General features: G+C 36.8%; 1 pseudogene; it reads left to right on the forward strand.

Annotated features, from left to right (window-relative positions):
• LOC109846558 lies at positions 17,932 to 18,822 on the forward strand (annotated as a pseudogene).

The following is a 19,099-nucleotide window of genomic DNA, read 5'->3' on the forward strand; positions in this document are numbered from 1 at the left end:
TCTAATTGAGATAGAAAAGCAACATTACCACACTCACTAAAAGCCTTTGAGCGAGTAACAACCCCTTGTGAAGGACTCCCAAGAATTTGCTCCTTTGGATGATTTGATGCGAATTTTCATGCTTTGGGGAGTTCTTTTTGTACATGAGTGTTGGTTCTTTCCACATCTTTTTGTGCTTCTGTTGAGGGTGTATCATTTATTTGTAAAAATTCCAATCCTCCCTCAACATCATCATCATCTTTCCTAGGCAAAATAACTTGTAAACCAATATTAGTCTCATCAAAAGTAACGTTTATAGATTCTTCAACAACAAGAGTTCGTTTGTTAAAGACCCTATAAGCATTACTTCGAGGTACATACCCTAAGAAAATGTCAACATTAATTTTGGAATTAAATTTATCATGGTGATCCTTTGTATTTAAAATAAAATATTTACAACCAAAGATACGAAAATAACCAATAAATAGAGTTTTTCCATAAAATAGTTCATAAGGAGTTTTCTTAAGCTTTGGTCTAATCAAAAGACGATTTAAAACATGGCAAGCCGTTTCCGCCCAAAAATATTTAGGCAAATCAAAGGAGTTTAACATAGTTCGTGCTATCTCTTGTATGGTTCAATTTTTTCGTTCAACAACATTATTTTGTTGTGGTGTTCTTGGAGCGGAAAACACATGAGTTATACCACAATGCACAAAAAAATCATAAAAAGAGATATTTTAAAATTCACCACCATGATCACTTCTTATTTTAACAACATTCAAATCTTTTTCATTTTCAATTCTCTTAACATGATTTGAAAATTCATCAAAACATTCATCTTTACTAGCAATAAAGATTGTCCATGTAAAATGAGAAAAATCATCAATGATAACAAATACATAGTGTTTACCTCCAAGAGAGGTAACACGCATAGGACCAAATAAATCAAGATGAAGTAATTGCAAAGGTTTAGAAGTTGATACCTCATTGATGGATTTGAAGGTAGACTTAGTTTGTTTACCTTTAGTACAATCTTCGCATATGGTATCTTTGATGAAATGCAAGTTTGGTAATCCTTTAACAATATTCCTCTTGGACAATTTGGATATCAATTCCATGTTTGCATGTCCAAGTCTTTTATGCCAAATCCAAGGGTTTTCATCAATTGCCGCAAGGCACTTCACATCTTGATTCACTAATTCTTTCATCTTAAAAATATACACATTAGATTTTCTATTAGCAACAAAAACAATTTTTCCATTCATACTAATAATGCATTTGTCCGGTTTAAAGGAAATATCAAAACATTTATCACTCAATTGGCTAATGCTAAGAATATTATGATTCAAGCCATTAACCAAATAAACATCTTCTATAACGGGAGAGGGTGTCTTACCAACACATCCAATACCAATGATTTTACCTTTCTCTCCACCACCGAAGGAGATGTTACCTCCTTCAATCCTTGATAGGGTTACAAATAGCTCTTTATTGCCCGTCATATGATGTGATCAACCACTATTAAGGTACCACATCTCTCTACGTCGTTACCGTGATGTTCCGTACAAGAGATGAAGATGTAGTAACTTTAGGTACCCAAATCTTGGGTCCTTGGTGGTTAGTACGCTTGGTACCTTTGGGTACCCATGTCATGCTATAAAAATCATGATTATCTTTGATCCTACAATGAGTAGAAATATGATCAAGTTTCATGCAACATGTGCACACAAAATTTCTCTTGTGTGTAGGAGCATAAGATCTATGAAATCTATTTCTACCATGGTGATGATGATTAGCATAAGCATGAGTGGGTCTAATCCTACCACTCTTAATTTCTAGTCTTTTAATCTTAGATATTAATTGTTTGTTTATAAAATCAAGATTCCCTAGCAATTCATCTTTTAATGCAAGAGAGGTTTGTAGTTGTTCTAGTTTAGCATCACAAGAAGCATGCAACTTTTTAAAGGAAGAGAATTCTTTTGACATCCTTTTAAACTCAACGTTCAATTCTTCTAAAACCGTAGTTAGATCACATTGCATATAAAAGGATTCACTTTTGGTGTCGGAAACTACCTCCTTTTCATAGGCCATGAAGCAAATGTTGGGATCATGAAGAGCAAGTTTAGCTCCTTGTTCATTGCTATCTGAATCACTTGGTTCGGATTCTTCCCATCCGGCATACATGGCTTTCTTCTTCTTGTACTTCATGTATTTCTCCTTAAGCTTGGGGCAATCTTTGGCGATATGACTCCGTTTATTGCATTCAAAATATTTTCCTACACGTGAAGAAAATTTGTTGTTAGATCGGGGATTAAACTTCTTGTTCATTTTAATGAGTCTAGAAATTCTTCTAGAGAGGTGAGCCACTTCTCTAGAAAAATCAACTTCACTCTCCGACGATGATGGTGAGGAGTTGTCATTAGCTCCTTTGAGAGCTATGGTCTTCATCTTTGGTGATGGCTCCTCAACTTCCCGTGGGGACACTTCCTCCTTCTCCTTTCCCTTGAGCTTTTTCTCATGAATCTTAAGCTTGTCGATGAGGCCATCGAGAGCTAGAGTGGTGAGATCATGAGCTTCCTCTATGGCCGTAGCTTTGGGTTCCCATATTAGAGTTAATGAACGAAGAATCTTGTAGTTCGTCTCTTGGATAGTTAACTTCTTGTCAAGACCATGCAATTCATTGATTATGTTAGTGAAGCGAGAAAATATAGCATTAATGGATTCATTAGGAAGCATCTTAAATAACTCATATTCATGCATAAGCCCACTAATTTTGGATTCATTAACTTGGGGGGTTCTTTCATGTGTAATACACAATTTCACCTATATTTTGTATGCGGTTGCACACGTGGAAACCCTATTATACTCATTGGGGGAAAGACTACAAATTAAGGCATTCATGATCTTTGCATTGAGATTGGCTTGGTGCCTTTCTCCATCGGTCATGTTCCCGACTTTGGGCTTTTCTACATATTTCTTCCCTATGAGTTCTAAAATATCAAGATCAATGCAACGAAGGTAAATCCGCATCCTAGCCTTCCAATAAGCAAAATTACTACCGGTGAAAAGGGGTGGTCTAGTTGTCGATTGTCCCTCTAACATATGCACATTCATTGAAGCCTCCATAAGATCTTTTCTCTAAGGTGGTTAGACCAAAAATTAATATAGAGACCAAGCTCTGATACCAATTGTTAAACCCTAGAGAGGGGGTGATTAGGGTCTTAAGGCTATAATAGTGCAATAAAAATAAGATAAGCAATACACCACAATAATGAACAACAAATGTAAAGGAGATAGAGTGAGAAATCGTTATCCAAGTGATGCGCGATGTGTTAACAAGGTTCGGCCCACTGACCTACGTCCCCGCTCCCAACTCTCGAGAAGAATCCACTACAAAACTCGATTTGGAAGCCGGAACTTCTTCTACACAACAATCTCCACGAGATCTCACAACTACACAGTTGATCACCACAAGATCACACTCCCACACAGTTGATCTTCACAAGATCAAGCTCTCAAGAGTAGTAATGGTGTAAAAACTCTCTCTTTACAATGTCCCTATGGCAAGGAGAAAGATTACACTGAAGCAGGAAAGTGAAACTGAAAATAAAGAAAATCAGGTTTGAAAATTTTGGCTCTCAGTAAAATAGATTTCTAGTTTTTCAAAAGCTTAGGACACTTGAGGAAGAAGGAGTATAGAGGGTTTAAAAAGGAGAAAATATACTTGTTTAAACCCATACCCTAATCTCCCAAATTCTAGAAAAATCGGCGCTAAAATCGGTACCCAAAAAGACCTTTTGAATAAGCGGCGGTCGACCGTACAATTCTCGCGGTCGACTGCGAGCCAGCTTTGAAACTTGAAAATTTTCCAGAGACTTCCGCGGTCGACCGTGGGAATTTTTGAGCTCACGGTCGACCGTGAAAGTTTCTGCTGCCCACTCAGAAATGAACTTAGGCGTAGTCGACCGTGACGGTCGACCGCAAACTGATACATGCAAAAACTATTTTTGACTCTCTTAAAAAATCTGTAAAATATTTAATTGACTTCCAAAAATTGTGAAACTTTGTAAAATATTTTTAACACTAAAAACAAATTGTTTGGAAAATAAATTTTACGAATAGGTCCTCATACTTGTGAAAAATATTTTTAACACTAAAAACAAATTGTTTGGAAAATAAATTTTACGAATAGGTCCTCATACTTGTGAAAAATAATATTTTATGAAAACGGTCAAAACATAAGTATGATAACGTGTGTGTGATATCCCAATAGCTTCAAATGAAATCTAAACTACTTGCCTGCATTCTAGCACTAGAGAGAAAGTAAAAACTAGCTAATATCCTCACATAGAATACAATTCTTTGAGTCTTTATATAGCTTGAGTTTGATGAAGCTTCTTATTGCATTTGGTGTTCTTGAATAAACGTTGCTTCATCACTATGCCTCCTCCTCCTTTGGATGTCATCGTTGTAGCTCATATTCCATCCAATCCTCCATGTATGGTACTAACATGCTTGATATATATATTAATCGTTGTAGCTCATATTCCATCCAATCCTCCATGTATGGTACTAACATGCTTGATATATATATTAACTAAATTATCACTCAACAAACAATTAGTACCGATAATGGTGGTTGTAAAACATCATCAAAACAAGAGGGCTAACAATCTCCTCCTTTTTGATGATGACAACCAATCATTATATAGGAGCAAAATAAATATAACTTATAGATAGTAGCTCCCCCTATCTATGAGCTCCCCCATACTATATGCACAAATGAGGAGATTTTTCTTCCCCTTTGTCACCATCAAAATGGGGTAAAAATATAAACAAAAATGCATGTGAAATGCAACTAATCAAGCAAGCTAATAGAACTTTCACATAGTGCATAAGCCCAAACCATTTCTTATGCGACAAAAATCATCTTCACTAAGAGGCTTGGTAAAGATGTCCGCTAATTGATATTTTGTGCCAACAAACACAAGGGAAACATCTTGCCTCTCTACATGATCGCGTAAGAAATAATGGTGCACATCAATATGCTAGGTTCTAGAATGCAAAACCGAATTTTTTGAAATATTGATAGCACTAGTATTTTTACAAAAGATTTTTATATTTTGAAAATTCAAATCATAGTCAACTAAGCTTTCTTTCATCCACAAAACTTGAGCATAACATAAGCCGGCGGCAATGTATTCCGCTTCTATAGTGGACAATGCAACACAATTTTATTTCTTGGAAGCCCAAGAAACAAGAGAATTTTCAAAGAATTGGCATGTTCCACTCGTACTTTTACGATCTACCTTACATCCAGCAAAGTCGGCATCACAAAAACCATATAAATAAAAAGAGGTGCTCTTTGGATAAAACAAACCAAGATCAATTGTTCCATGAACAAATTTAATAATTCTCTTAACGACAATCAAATGAGATGCTTTAGGAGAAGCTTGAAAACGGGCACATGCACACACACTAAACATGATATCGGGTCTGCTAGCGGTGAGATAAAGAAGACTACCTATCATACCTCGGTATAATTTTTGGTCCACATCCTCACCACTATCATCCGTATCAAGCTTGACACTTGTAGTCATGGGAGTTGGTGCATGCTTGGAGTTCTCCAAATTAAATTTCTTTACCAATTCTCTAGCATACTTTCTTTGAGAAATGAATATCCCATCCTTAGTTTACTTGACTTGGAGCCCAAGAAAGAATGTGAGCTCTCCCATCATGCTCATCTCAAAGTGATCTTGCATAACTTTAGAAAAATTCTTGCAAAGAGATTCATTAGTAGCACCGAAAATGATATCATCAACATCTATTTCAACTAAAATGAAATCATTTTTCCTTTTTCTCACAAAAAGAGTATTATCAATTTTTCCTTTAGAGAAACCATTTTCAAGAAGAAAACTAGAGAGACGAGCATACCAAGCTCTAGGAGCTTGTTTCAACCCATATAAAGCTTTTTGAACCCGGTAAACATGATTAGGAAAATCATGATCCATAAAACCGGGGGGTTACTTAACATATACTTCCTCTTCAATAAAACCATTTAAAAAGGCACTTTTAACATCCATTTGAAACAATTTGAAATCTTTAAAGCTAGCAAATGCTAAAAACATCCTAATAGATTCTAACCTTGTAACCGGTGCAAAGGTTTCATCATAGACTATACCCTCCTCTTGATTGTATCCTTGGGCAACCAAATGAGCTTTATTTCTAGTAATAATGCCATGTTCATCAAGTTTATTTCTAAAAACCCATTTTGTTCCAATTACACTAGCATTGTTAGGTCTAGGAGCTAGTTTCCAAACATCATTTCTTCAAAAATTGTTTAGTTCATCATGCATAGCTAAAACCTAAAATTCATCATTTAAAGCATCATTAATCTTCTTAGGTTCTAATTGAGAGAGAAAAGTAACATTACCACACTCACTCAAAGCCTTTGAGCGAGTAACAACCCCTTGTGAAGGACTCCTAATAATTTGCTCCTTTTGATGATTTGATGCGAATTTCTATGCTTTGTGGAGTTCTTCTTGTACATGAGTGTTGGTGCTTTCCACATCATTTTGTGCTTCTATTTATGGTGTATCATTTATTTGCAAAAATTCCAATCCTTCCTCAACATCATCATTATCTTTCCTAGGCAAAATAACTTGTGAACCAATATTAGTCTCATCAAAAGTAACGTTTATAGATTCTTCAACAACGAGAGTTCATTTGTTGAAGACCCTATAAGCCTTACTTCGAGGTGCATACCCTAAGAAAATGCCAACATTAATTTTGTGATCTTTTGTATTTAAGATAAAACATTTACAACCAAAGATACGAAAATAACCAATAAATGGAGTTTTTCCATAAAGTAGTTTATAAGGAGTTTTCTTAAGCTTTGGTCTAATCAAAACACGATTTAAAACATGGCAAGCCGTATTGACGGCTTCCATCCAAAAATATTTAGGCAAATCAAAGGAGTTTAACATAGTTAGTGCCATCTCTTGTATGGTTCGATTTTTTTGTTCAACAACATCATTTTGTTATGGTGTTCTTGGAGCGGAAAACACATGAGTTATACCACGATGCACAAATAAATCATAAAAAGAGATATTTTGAAATTCACCACCATGATCACTTCTTATTTTAACAACTTTCAAATCTTTTTTATTTTTAATTCTCTTAACATGATTTGAAAATTCATCAAAACATTCATCTTTACTAGCAAGAAAGATTGCCCATGTAAAACGAGAAAAATCATCAATGATAACAAATACATAGTGTTTGCCTCAAAGAGAGATAACACGCATAGGACCAAATAAATCAAGATGAAGTAATTACAAAGGTTTAGAAGTTGATACCTCATTGATGGATTTGAAGGTAGACTTAGTTTGTTTATCTTTAGCACAATCTTCGCATATGGTATCTTTGATGAAATATGGATTTGAAGGTAGACTTAGTTTGTTTATCTTTAGCACAATCTTCGCATATGGTATCTTTGATGAAATGCAAGTTTGGTAATCCTTTAACAAGATTTCTCTTGGACAATTTGGATGTTAATTCCATGTTTACATGTCCAAGCCTTTTATGCCAAATCAAAGGGTTTTCATCAATTGCCGCAAGGCACTTCACATCTTGATTCACTAATTCATTCATCTCAAAAATGTACACATTAGATTTTCTATTAGTAACAAAAATAATTTTTCTATTCATACTAATAATGCATTTGTTTGGTTTAAAGGAAATATCAAAACCTTTATCACTCAATTGACTAATGCTAAGAAGATTATGATTCAAGCCATTAACCAAATAAACATCTTCATAACGGGAGAGGGTGTCTTACCAACACATCCAATACCAATGATTTTACCTTTCTCTCCACCACCGAATGAGATGCTACCACCTTCAATCCTTGATAGGGTTACAAATAGCTCTTTCTTGCCAGTCATATGAAGTGAGAAATCACTTTCAAGGTACCATATCTCTCTACGTCGTTGCCGTGATGTTCCCTACAAGAGATGAAGATGTAGTAACTTTAGGTACCCAAATCTTGGGTCCTTGGTGGTTAGTAAGCTTGGTACCATTGGGCACCCATGTCATGCTATAAAAATCATGATTATCTTTGATCCTACAATGAGTAGAAATATGACCACGTTTCATACAATATGTGCACACAAAATTTCTCTTGTGTGTAGGAGCATAAGATCTATGAAATCTATTTCTACCATGGTGATGATGATTAGCATAAGCATGAGTGGGTCTAATCCTACCACTCTTAATTTCTAGTCTTTTAATCTTGGATCTTAATTGTTTGTTTTCAAAATCAAGATCCCCTAGAAATTCATCTTTTAATGCAAGAGAGGTTTGTAGTTGTTCTAGTTTGGCATCACAAGAAGCATGCAACTTTTTAAAGAAAGAGAATTCTTTTGACATCCTTTTAAACTCAACGTTCAATTCTTCTAAACCCGTAGCTAGATCACAATGCATATAAAATGATTCACTTTCGGTGTCGGAAACTACCTCCGTTTCATAGGCCATGAAGTAAATGTTGGGGTCATGAAGAGCAAATTTAGCTCCTTCTTCATTGCTATCCGAATCACTTGGTTCGGATTCTTTCCATCCGGTATACATGGCTTTCTTCTTCTTGTACTTAATGTATTTCTCCTTGATCTTGGGGCAATCTTTGGCGATATAACCCGTTTCATTGCATTCAAAACATTTTCCTACACGTGAAGAAAATTTGTATTTAGATCGGGGATTAAACTTCTTGTTCATTTTAATGAGTCTAGAAATTCTTCTAGAGAGGTGAGCCACTTCTCTAGAAAAATCAACTTCACTCTCCGACGATGATGATGAGGAGTTATCACTAGCTCCTTTGAGAGCTATGATCTTCATCTTTAATGATGGCTCCTCAACTTCCCGTGGGGACACTTCCTCCTTCTCCTTTCCCTTGAGCTTTTTCTCATGAACCTTAAGCTTGCAGATGAGGCCATCGAGAGCTAGAGTGGTGAGATCATGAGCTTCCTCAATGGCCGTAGCTTTGGGTTCCCATATTGGAGTCAATGAACGAAGGATCTTGTAGTTCGTCTCTTGGATAGTTAACTTCTTGTCAAGACCATGCAATTCATTGATTATTTTAGTGAAGCGAGAAAATATAGCATCAATGGATTCATTAGGAAGCATCTTAAATAACTCATATTCATGCATAAGCCCACTAATTTTGGATTCCTTAACTTGGGGGTTCCTTCATGTGTAATACATAACTTCATCCATATTTTGTATGCGGTTGCACACGTGGAAACCCTATTATACTCATTGGGGGAAAGACCGTAAATTAAGGTATTCATGACCTTTGCATTGAGATTGGCTTGATGCCTTTCTTCATCGGTCATGTTCCCGACTTTGGGCTTTTTTATATATTTCTTCTCTATGAGTTCTAGAATGTCAAGATCAATGCAACGAAGATAAATCCTCATCCTAGCCTTCCAATAAGCAAAATTACTACCAGTGAAAAGGGGTGGTCTAGTGGTGGATTGTCCCTCTAACATATGCACATTCATTGAAGCCTCCATAAGATCTTTTCTCTAAGGTGGTTAGACCAAAAACTAATATAGAGACCAAGCTCTGATACCAATTGTTGGACCCTAGAGGGAGGGTGATTAGGATCTTAAGGCTATAATAGTACAATAAAAATAAGGCAAGCAATACACCATAATAATAAACAACAAATATAAAAGAGATAGAGTGAGAAATCATTATCCAAGTGACGCGCGATGTGTTAACGAGGTTCGACCCGCTGACCTACGTCCCCGTTCCCCACTCTCGAGGAGAATCCACTACACAACCCTGTTTGGAAGCCGGAACTTCTTCTACACAATAATTTCCACGAGATCTCACAACTACACAGTTGATCACCACAAGATCACACTCCCACACAGTTGATCTTCACAAGATCAAGCTCTCAACAGTAGTAATGATGTAAAAACTCTCTCTTTACAATATCCCTTTAGTAAGGAGAAATATTACACTGAAGCTGGGAAGTGAAACTAAAAACAGAGAAAATCAGGTTTGAAAATTTTGGCTCTCAGTAAAACAGATCTCTGGTTTTTCAAAAGCTTAGGACACTTGAGGAAGGAGTATAGAGGGTTTAAATAGGAGAAAATATGGTTGTTTAAACCCATACCCTAATCCCCTAAATCCTGGAAAAATTGGTGCTGAAATCTGTACCCAAAAAGACCATTTGAATAAGTGGCGATCGACCGTACAATTCTCACGGTCGACCGCGAGCCAACTTTGAAACATGGAAAATTTCCAAAGACTTCTGCGGTCGACCGTGATGGTCGACCATGGGAATTTTTGAGCTCACGGTCGACCGTGGCGGTCGACTGTGAAAGTTTCTGCTGTCCACTAAGAAAAGAACTCAGGCGTTGTCGACCGTGACGGTCGACCGCAAACTGATACATGCAAAAACTATTTTTGACTCTCTTAAAAAATCTATAAAATATTTAATTGACTTCCAAAAATTGTGAAACTTTGTAAAATATTTTTAATACTAAAAACAAATTGTTTGGAAAATGAATTTTGCGAATAGGTCCTCATACTTGTGAAAATTGATATTTTGTGAAAACGCTCAAAACTATAAGTATGAAAACGTGTGTGTGATATCCCAATAGCTTTAAATAAAATCTAAACTACTTTTCTATATTCTAGCACTAGAGAGAAAATAAAAACTAGCTAATATCCTCACATAGAATATAATTCTTTGAGTCTTGATATAGCTTGAGTTTGATGAAGCTTCTTATTGCATTTGGTGTTCTTGAATAAATGTTGCTTCATCACTATGCCTCCTCCTCCTTTGGATATCATCATTGTAACTCATATTTTATCCAATCCTCCATGTATGACACTAACCTGATTGATATGTCTATTAACTACATTATCACTCAACAAGCAATTAGTACTGATAGTGGTGGTTGTAAAATATCATCAAAACAAGAGAGCTAACAATGGTGTGGGTGAGACATAACTCCTGGTTGAGTTGTTTCTTCATTGTTTTACTGTTTCGCGTGTTACGTTGACTCGTACGCTTTGCCGACTCGTTTTATATGCTTGTTAGCTTATCTATAGCATTGGATAATCCTCTTTGACTTAGATAATAATGTTTACTATCTTCTCTTCATCTCGAGCTGTATACGGGGACTTATAGGTAATTTTTGACGCTTACAGATACCCTCTCCAAAGTGTTTCAGTCTCGTTCTTTTATAGAAGAGTCTAGAATACTTTGGTTATGATTGGCCTAGCCAAAATGGCTTTGATTCTTGACTTATTCAACTTACAATCTATTTAGTATTTTTTTCTAATAGCTAAAATTCTTCCAGTGCTACGTTTATCATCTGACTGTTGTCAAAACCTTGAACTAAAGCTGATGTATTGGTTTCTGAATTTAGCTCATGTCATTGAATCAATGTTGAACTTGATCAACTTCATCGGGAATTCATATCTGAATCACGGTTGAACTTCCAAGGGTAATCCTGAGCCTTATTTCAGTGAAATTATGGACACATTAACTGACGTCGACCTTCGTTGCAATGCATTGTCCGGTGTTTACTTTCATTTACAACGTGTTGACTGGCATTGACTTCCATTTGTAATGCATTGATCGGCATTGACTTTTATTTACAACGCGTTATCCGGCGTTTGGGTGTGGCAGGCCCAAGTGTAGAGGCTATATGACAAACTGTTGAGGCTAGTTCATCTATAGATACGGATCTTATCATGACGTCACATTAATCATTTGTCAGCTTTTCTTAACCACGGGGGAGTTTTGATTATAAGAAGCTGGCGCGTCTGTGACTTTTGTACCTTATTACGATTACTCATTATATTTAGAACAAATAACCATAATACTTATAGAATTTTTAGCAAACCCTTAACCATCAAGGATTTTGATGAGCCTTTACCGATTACCGTTTGAGTCGAGCTAGCATGTGAATTGTCTAAGTCCTTTCTATATGTAACATTGAACTACAAGAGTTAATTTTTTTAGTGCTGCGATATTGAATACATAGACTTCATTTTTCTTACGGGAATAGACTACCCGATAATGCGTGTTAGGCATAGATTTATCTCTAATTAGGGATCGAGATAAAGTCCCCTAGACATGGATTATGGTGTCCTTTTCATGGCGAAAGACTAAGCGACAACGCGTGTTAGGCATAGACTTATCTCTAATCAGGGATCAAGATAAAGTCTCCCATGCGTGTAAGGCATGAATTTTGATATTATTAATAACAACCTGCCACTATATCGAATACGTTGGCTTTTGTCTTGTTTGCGATAAGGACTAACAGGCAACGCGTGTTAGGTATAGACTTATCTCTACTTAGGGTTTGAGATAAAATTTCCCATACGTGTAAGGCATGGATTATGGCGTTATTAATAACGACCTACCACGATATTGAATACGTGAGCTTTTGTCTTATTTACGGTAAATGACTAACTGGCAACGCGTGTTAGGCGTAGACTTATCTTTACTTAGGGTTCGAGATAAAATTTCCCATGCATGTACAACATGGATTATGGTGTTATTAATAATGGCCTGCCACGATATTGAATACGTGGGCTTTTATCTTGTTTACGGTAAATGACTAACCGGTAATTCATGTTAGGCATAGACTTACCTCTACTTAGGGTTCAAGATAAAATTCTCTATGCGTGTAAGGCATGGATTATGGCATTATTAATAACAGTCTGTCACGATATTGAATACCTGTGCTTTTGTCCTGTTTACGATCAAGAACTAACCGACAACGCGTGTTAGGCGTAGATTTATCTCTACTTAGGATTTGAGATAAAATTCCTCATGCGTATAAGACATAGATTATGGTGTTGGAAAGTGGTGTCTTCTCTTGGGGTAAAGACGAACTCTGTGCTAGAGAGGAAGAATTTTATATTCTATCTCCAGGTGCAAAAGAAACTCAAAGTGGGATCTTCACTTCAAGAATCTGAAGGGTGAAACTAAGAGTAGGATCTCCACTCCGAGAATCAAACAAGATTTAGATAACCCTAACTGTTTAAAGGTTTGGTTATCTAATTTGAAGGGGGATTTCTTGTTTATCGAGATGAAATTTTGATTTTGGCCCTAACTGTTTAAAGATTTGACCAAGATAGGAGTTTGAGATGACCCTAACTATTTAAAGGTTTGATCATTCAATTTTTTGTGGACCTCTCGTTCATGGAAGGAATCGAGAGGGGATTTTGGCTTGGATCCTAACTGTTTAAAGGTTTGATCAAGATGATCAAGATGGGAATTTGAGATGACCCTAACTGTTTAAAGATTTGATCGTTCAATTTTTGATGGACCTCTCGTTCATGGAAGGAATCAAGAGGGGATTTTGACTTTGGTCCAAATTTTTAAAGGTTTGACCAAATAGGAGTAGGGTGGTACAGATAATAGTGGGAGTGCTAATTTGTACAGATCACTTTGTCAATACAGTGGGGGTTTCTGGTGTTAAGTTGTAAGGACTTTAACATGAGGGGGTTTGAAATTTCAAATATTATGTCTGGATTCTAACAATGGAAGTGTTGAGTGCACAGACACAGCGGGAGTTTGAGTGGATGTAATCATGAAGAATTTTGTGGACCCCCGTCAATTGATTTGATCAGTGAGAGATTTTATGATGGAGGACTATGAATCGTCAAGCACTTCACAATTACACAGTGGTGGTTTCACGAGGAAAAATTGACTTGATGAAGTCATTGAATCTCGTCTCGATGAAAGAGTACTCTAAGAGTCACAGTGGGAGGGTTTTAATCATCTTGGAAATGATTAAACAGCCACAGTGGGAGGTTCTTAATCATTTTTTATCATGATTAAGAATCAATCGGTTTTGAGTTATCCTTAAGAATACCATATGTAGTATTTTTCAGGAACTTCCCATTAGAATGCATTGAGGTATTCCACCCCCAGCTCTTTGGCGAACTTGAATCCAATTGTATTCAGCCATCTTGCTGGGTTATCCTTAAGAATTTATGTGCAATATTCTCCAGGAACTTCCTGTCAAAGGTAGGGAACAGTTTAGCCTCTTATACCAGTTGGAGATTTAGGAAATAGTTTATACTAGTATACCCGTTGGATTGAAAAGGAGAAGCAATTTAACCTCATATACTTGTCGGAGGATAGGTCGTCTTTATTTGGCTTGTTTTGTCATTATGATATCGGAGTCAATTAAGGCTTGGATTTTATTTTTGAGACCGAAGCAAGCCTTGGTAGGATGAAGAACCCTTCTGTGGAATGCACAGTATTTTGGATCTGTAATCCTCTAAGCTCCCACCTGATCTTTAATAGGTGGTAGCTCAATTTTATCATTGGTGAGGAGGTACTTCAAGATGGCTGGAACTTCATTATCTTTGAAAGAATACTCCTTCTGGAACCTTGGATCAGGAGTCCTTCGTTTTTTCTGAGTTGTTGTTGTGACGTTTGATTAACATCAACAGTAACCACAGGTGTTGTCAGCTGGCTTTTCTCAGGCTTTTTTCTTTAATCATCTCACTCTCTATTTTATCATTTTCCTCTATTAGGATAACATCAATATGTGCAATATCGCTCATAATCTCTTTAGTAATATCATGTATAATATCTATCTTCACTATCATATCATCATCAGCATCATGAATCTCATGCATAACGAGTGTTTGTACCTTAAGAGGAGTTTTAGCAGGAGCAGGTTCTCCTTTTCCAGTTACAACCAAGGCATAGACCTCTTCAGATTGCTTCAAGTCTTCGGCTAAAGTCTTATTGTCTACCACCATAAATTTCTTCTTCTCAGTAGTCTCTATCATGAATGATTCCTTTTCTATAAGAGATATGAGTATAATTCGACATCCATCCTTCTTGAAAACATAAATATTGCCTCTACTTCTATGGGTGGTACCAAAATCGAACTGTCATAGCCTATGTAAGAGCATATGACAAATATCCATCTTAACCACATCACATAATATCTCATCAACATAGCGACCTATAGCAAAAAGTACCCAATATATCTCATTATTCTGCACATCATTACCCTTGCGAGAAGCCACATAGAATCCAATTGTGTCATATGACACAACTGAATTGCCTATTTTATACACACTTTTTGCTTATTTTTACTTGTATATACTATTTAGGACATCACTAAAGTTAAGATAAGACATCATTGAAAGGAATACAGTTGTAAAGTTTGTTGGATATCTGGACCCCAATATATGTTTGTTTTGATGATAACAAATATTATATGTTGTGTGTATTTTGTGTTAATATATGTTTTACAGTATCAGAGCAAAATCAACAATGATATTCAAAGAGATACTCAAGACACAAGGCAATACAAGGCAATTGAAGTTGATACAAGGCTAATTGGAGATGAAAGAAATCAAGATGCTTCAATGATATAATTATATTTTGGGTTTTCTTTCATTGGGTAGAATCTTTGTTAAAAGCCTTGATCACTCACAACACATACACGCACATAGTATTTAGAACACACTAACACATGTTTAGTGTGTGGTTAACTATAGAAATATCCTAAGTTAACCATTAGAATTTATAGATATAGAATGTATCTCAAAACATATCAAATATCTCATATCTTAGTATCAGTAGTCGACTAATCCCCTTAGTAGTCGACTATAGAATCCTCAGTCAAATATCTAGAAACTTCATATTTACAGGGTAGTCGACTACTCTCCTTAATAGTCGACTACTTATTCTCAGTTTTAACTTACAGAAACTTAAGTTTTACAATATAGTCGATTAATATCTTTAGTAGTCGACTACTAACATGTTTATTGACTTCACAGAGTCTAAATAGACTTAATGTAGTTGACTACTAACATGTTGGATGAATCCCCTTAGTATCATGTCTACAATCATTTCCCAAAATTTTATATTTTTTTGAATCTGTTTGATATTTTTTTAAAGCTGTTTAAAAATCAGATTTCTGCTTTAAACAGGTGTATACTTGTTATCAGTCGACTGATGCAATCAGTCAACCGATCAGTCGACTGATGAAAGTGCCTGTAGTTACTAAAAGTTTCTGTTTTGTTTTAGTCGACTGATAAGGTCCGTCAGTCGACTTATGAGCTGGAAAATATCTGTAACGGCCAGCTCATCAGTCGAATGATGAAAGCCATTAGTCAACTGATTTTGTAACGGCTAGTTTTTTTAGTCTTTTTCCTGTTTTGGTTTTTTGGTCCTTTTGCTGGATTTTCTTGATCTTTGGGGTTCCCTATATATAACCCCTCATACCCAGCTCTATTTGTAGTTAAAGAAAATTGTTTATACAAGTTTACAAATGTTTAACAATGGTTTAAGTGTGCTTTAGTTTTGGTTTCATGTTTGTGAAGCAACTTCTACAAGAGCTTGAGGAAGATCATCAATTGTGTTTGAGCATCCAACTCTTCTCCCTATCTCTCTTGATCTATAGAAAAGTTTTTCTAAACTCTTATCTAGCTATTTATTTATTTGTTTTTCATTTCCTTAAAGCTAGATTTATTTAAGTTTAGTTTGTTTTATTAAATCTCATTGTTACACACACCCACTTGAGCTTTTAGTATTTTTCATATATAGTATAATTGGGGTTGTGAGAGATTGTAATTATGAGTTGTGCTTAATTGAGTTCTCACCTTGTATTAGAGAACAAATCATTTGTTATGAGCTATAATTGTAAGATTCACTTTGTAATACACTAGTACACCAAGAGGAGTGTGTGGTGAGAGACGGGGTCATCCCAAGAGGAGTGGGGTAGGTGGTAATGCCTAGAGGAAGATTGTAATTCCTAACACTTGAGGGAGACACGGGATAGAGACTAACAATTAAGGTGGTAGTTAGTGTAGTTACATTATGAGTGATTGCGAACGTTGATCGGTGAGCATTAAAAACTGATATTGTGATGTGTAAACATTTTTCGGGTAAGCGCAGAAAACCCGGTGTGATAGTGGAGATCTCCTTAAGGTGAGGAGCAGAGACGTAGGTCGTGGAGACCGAACTCTGTAATCATATCGTTTGTTTGTGATTGCATTGGCACACTTATTTTTGTGTTCATATCCTATATCGCCTTTGTCTATTGCTTATTATTTATATTCCCACTATCTTGTTTGTGTTCATATTGCCCTTAGTTTCATATCCTTGCACATATATTTATAATATATCATTCTTGCTAGGATATATTATTTAGCAAGTTTTAATTTGGCATTAATCGGATTAGATTAGTATAAACCCTATTCACCCCCCTCTAGGGTTCTTTTCTAGTGGTATTAGGGTGCTTTCAATTTTATTATGGGAGAATGTATCTCCGTATTTTTTAGGAAGTGATTGAGCTGACAAGTCATGGAGACTTTGTTAGGCCAATATCTAGATAAGACTTGCTCAAGGTAGGCTAAGATGTCGACATTTTCTCAAAGGGAGAGGCTTGAGGCTGAGGTCGAGTCCTCAACTTAGTCGATAACAGGGAACGTACCTTAAGTCGTTTCTTGAGAAATGTCTAATGAGTGGTCGATTGGTCCTAAATAGGGTCATCCTTGATAAGAGGGTCGACGGGCACCGCCTTTCGTGTCGACTTAGGAGTGTCGGTCTAATGAGTTGGTAGGGCCGAGACCTCTGTAATTGTGCCTTGGGTTTATACTTGGGTAAGGTACCAAGGTTTTGTAATCTAGCCATGATGGTCGAGTTGCACTGGAGGATTCGACCATATGCGGTTGCTTGGGCTTACCTTAATAAAGAGCCGAGGGCTTGATACTCGACTGAGGAGTCGAAATGCCTAGAACTCTTAGGAATTGACTAGAACTCTTATCGCATAGCAAATACGAAGATAGTTTCTGACCAATGATGAATTTTTAGGTAAACACATAAAGGGTAACTTCATTCACATAACTATGTAGGTGATATTTTTTTGTCTCTCAAATTAATGTCAAGCAACCTTGAAGCGTGAGAATGGCTACAGGAGAAATTGAGGGATCACGGATAGCCGTAGATGGTGGCAGCATGTTCCGTCTCTTGTTGTCGTTATCCACTATCGCGTTCCGGCATAAGCTTCTGGAAACAGTCATTTGCGGTGGCTGCAATATTTTTTGTCATTGTTTAGTGGAATCGAAGTGATCGAGCTGCCTAGCTGATCTTCTCAAGGCAGAGATCTCCTCAGAGTCTGCGGCATTAGAGGTAAAAGAGTCAGAGAAAGAGAAAAATAGGAAGCTTCAGCTTATGGAATAGCTCCAGAGCGTAGTGAGAAATCTTTAGCTTTATGATGACTCGAAGAAGAAAGAGGTGGTGATGGAGGTACGGAGGCTCGCAAAGGACAATGCCGAGGCGAGAGAGACGCTGGCAATGCTCGAAGCCATTCCGCCTCACGCCAGAAAGATCGATTCCGATGACACCACCCTCAAGATCGAATCTCTCTACGCCCTCCTCAATTTGGGGATAAGGAACGACATGTAAGGTGATGCTGAGATCTAAAACCTTAAAGAAAGCCATAGAAACCCACTTTCTTTAATTCGTTTGTTTTGTTGAATGTAGGAATAAAGCGATAATAAAGAAGGCGGGAGCGGTGTAGAAGATGCTAGATCTGAACGAATCGGGATGCTCTCAGGCGTTGTTGGAAGAGATCGTCACTAATTTTCTGGGGCTCAGCACCCTAGATTCGAACAAGGCCGTCATAGGCGCATCCGGCCGTGCAACAGTGTTCTTGGTGGATGCATTTCGTAATCTCTGAGTGACGGCGGAGGCAATCTCCGAGCAGCTATGGCAACGACGGAGGCGATCTCCGAGTGGTGGTGGCGAGAATCTCTGAGCAGCGGCAAAGGAGCAGCTTTGATTTGGGGGTTTTTAATAGAGGAGGAAGGAAGAAAAGGGGTCATGGGGGTCCTCGTGTTTTTTCTTTTTTTTATTTGGTTAAAAAGGAGAGGGAAAATTCCCTTTATTGTAAAAAAAATGGCCCAGTAGTTGGAACCTTTAGGGTTACGAAAAGTTGTCCCAACGGTTCCCACCACCCGTTAGGACTGGGCACCTTTGTATTAGTGGATCTAAGTTGGGGCTTCGGGGATTTTGGTTGTGGGTTTTACGTTTCGGGATAATTAGGAGTTATAA

The sequence above is a fragment of the Asparagus officinalis genome, chromosome 7 (assembly GCF_001876935.1).
Source record: "Asparagus officinalis chromosome 7, Aspof.V1, whole genome shotgun sequence".
NCBI lineage: Eukaryota > Viridiplantae > Streptophyta > Magnoliopsida > Asparagales > Asparagaceae > Asparagus > Asparagus officinalis.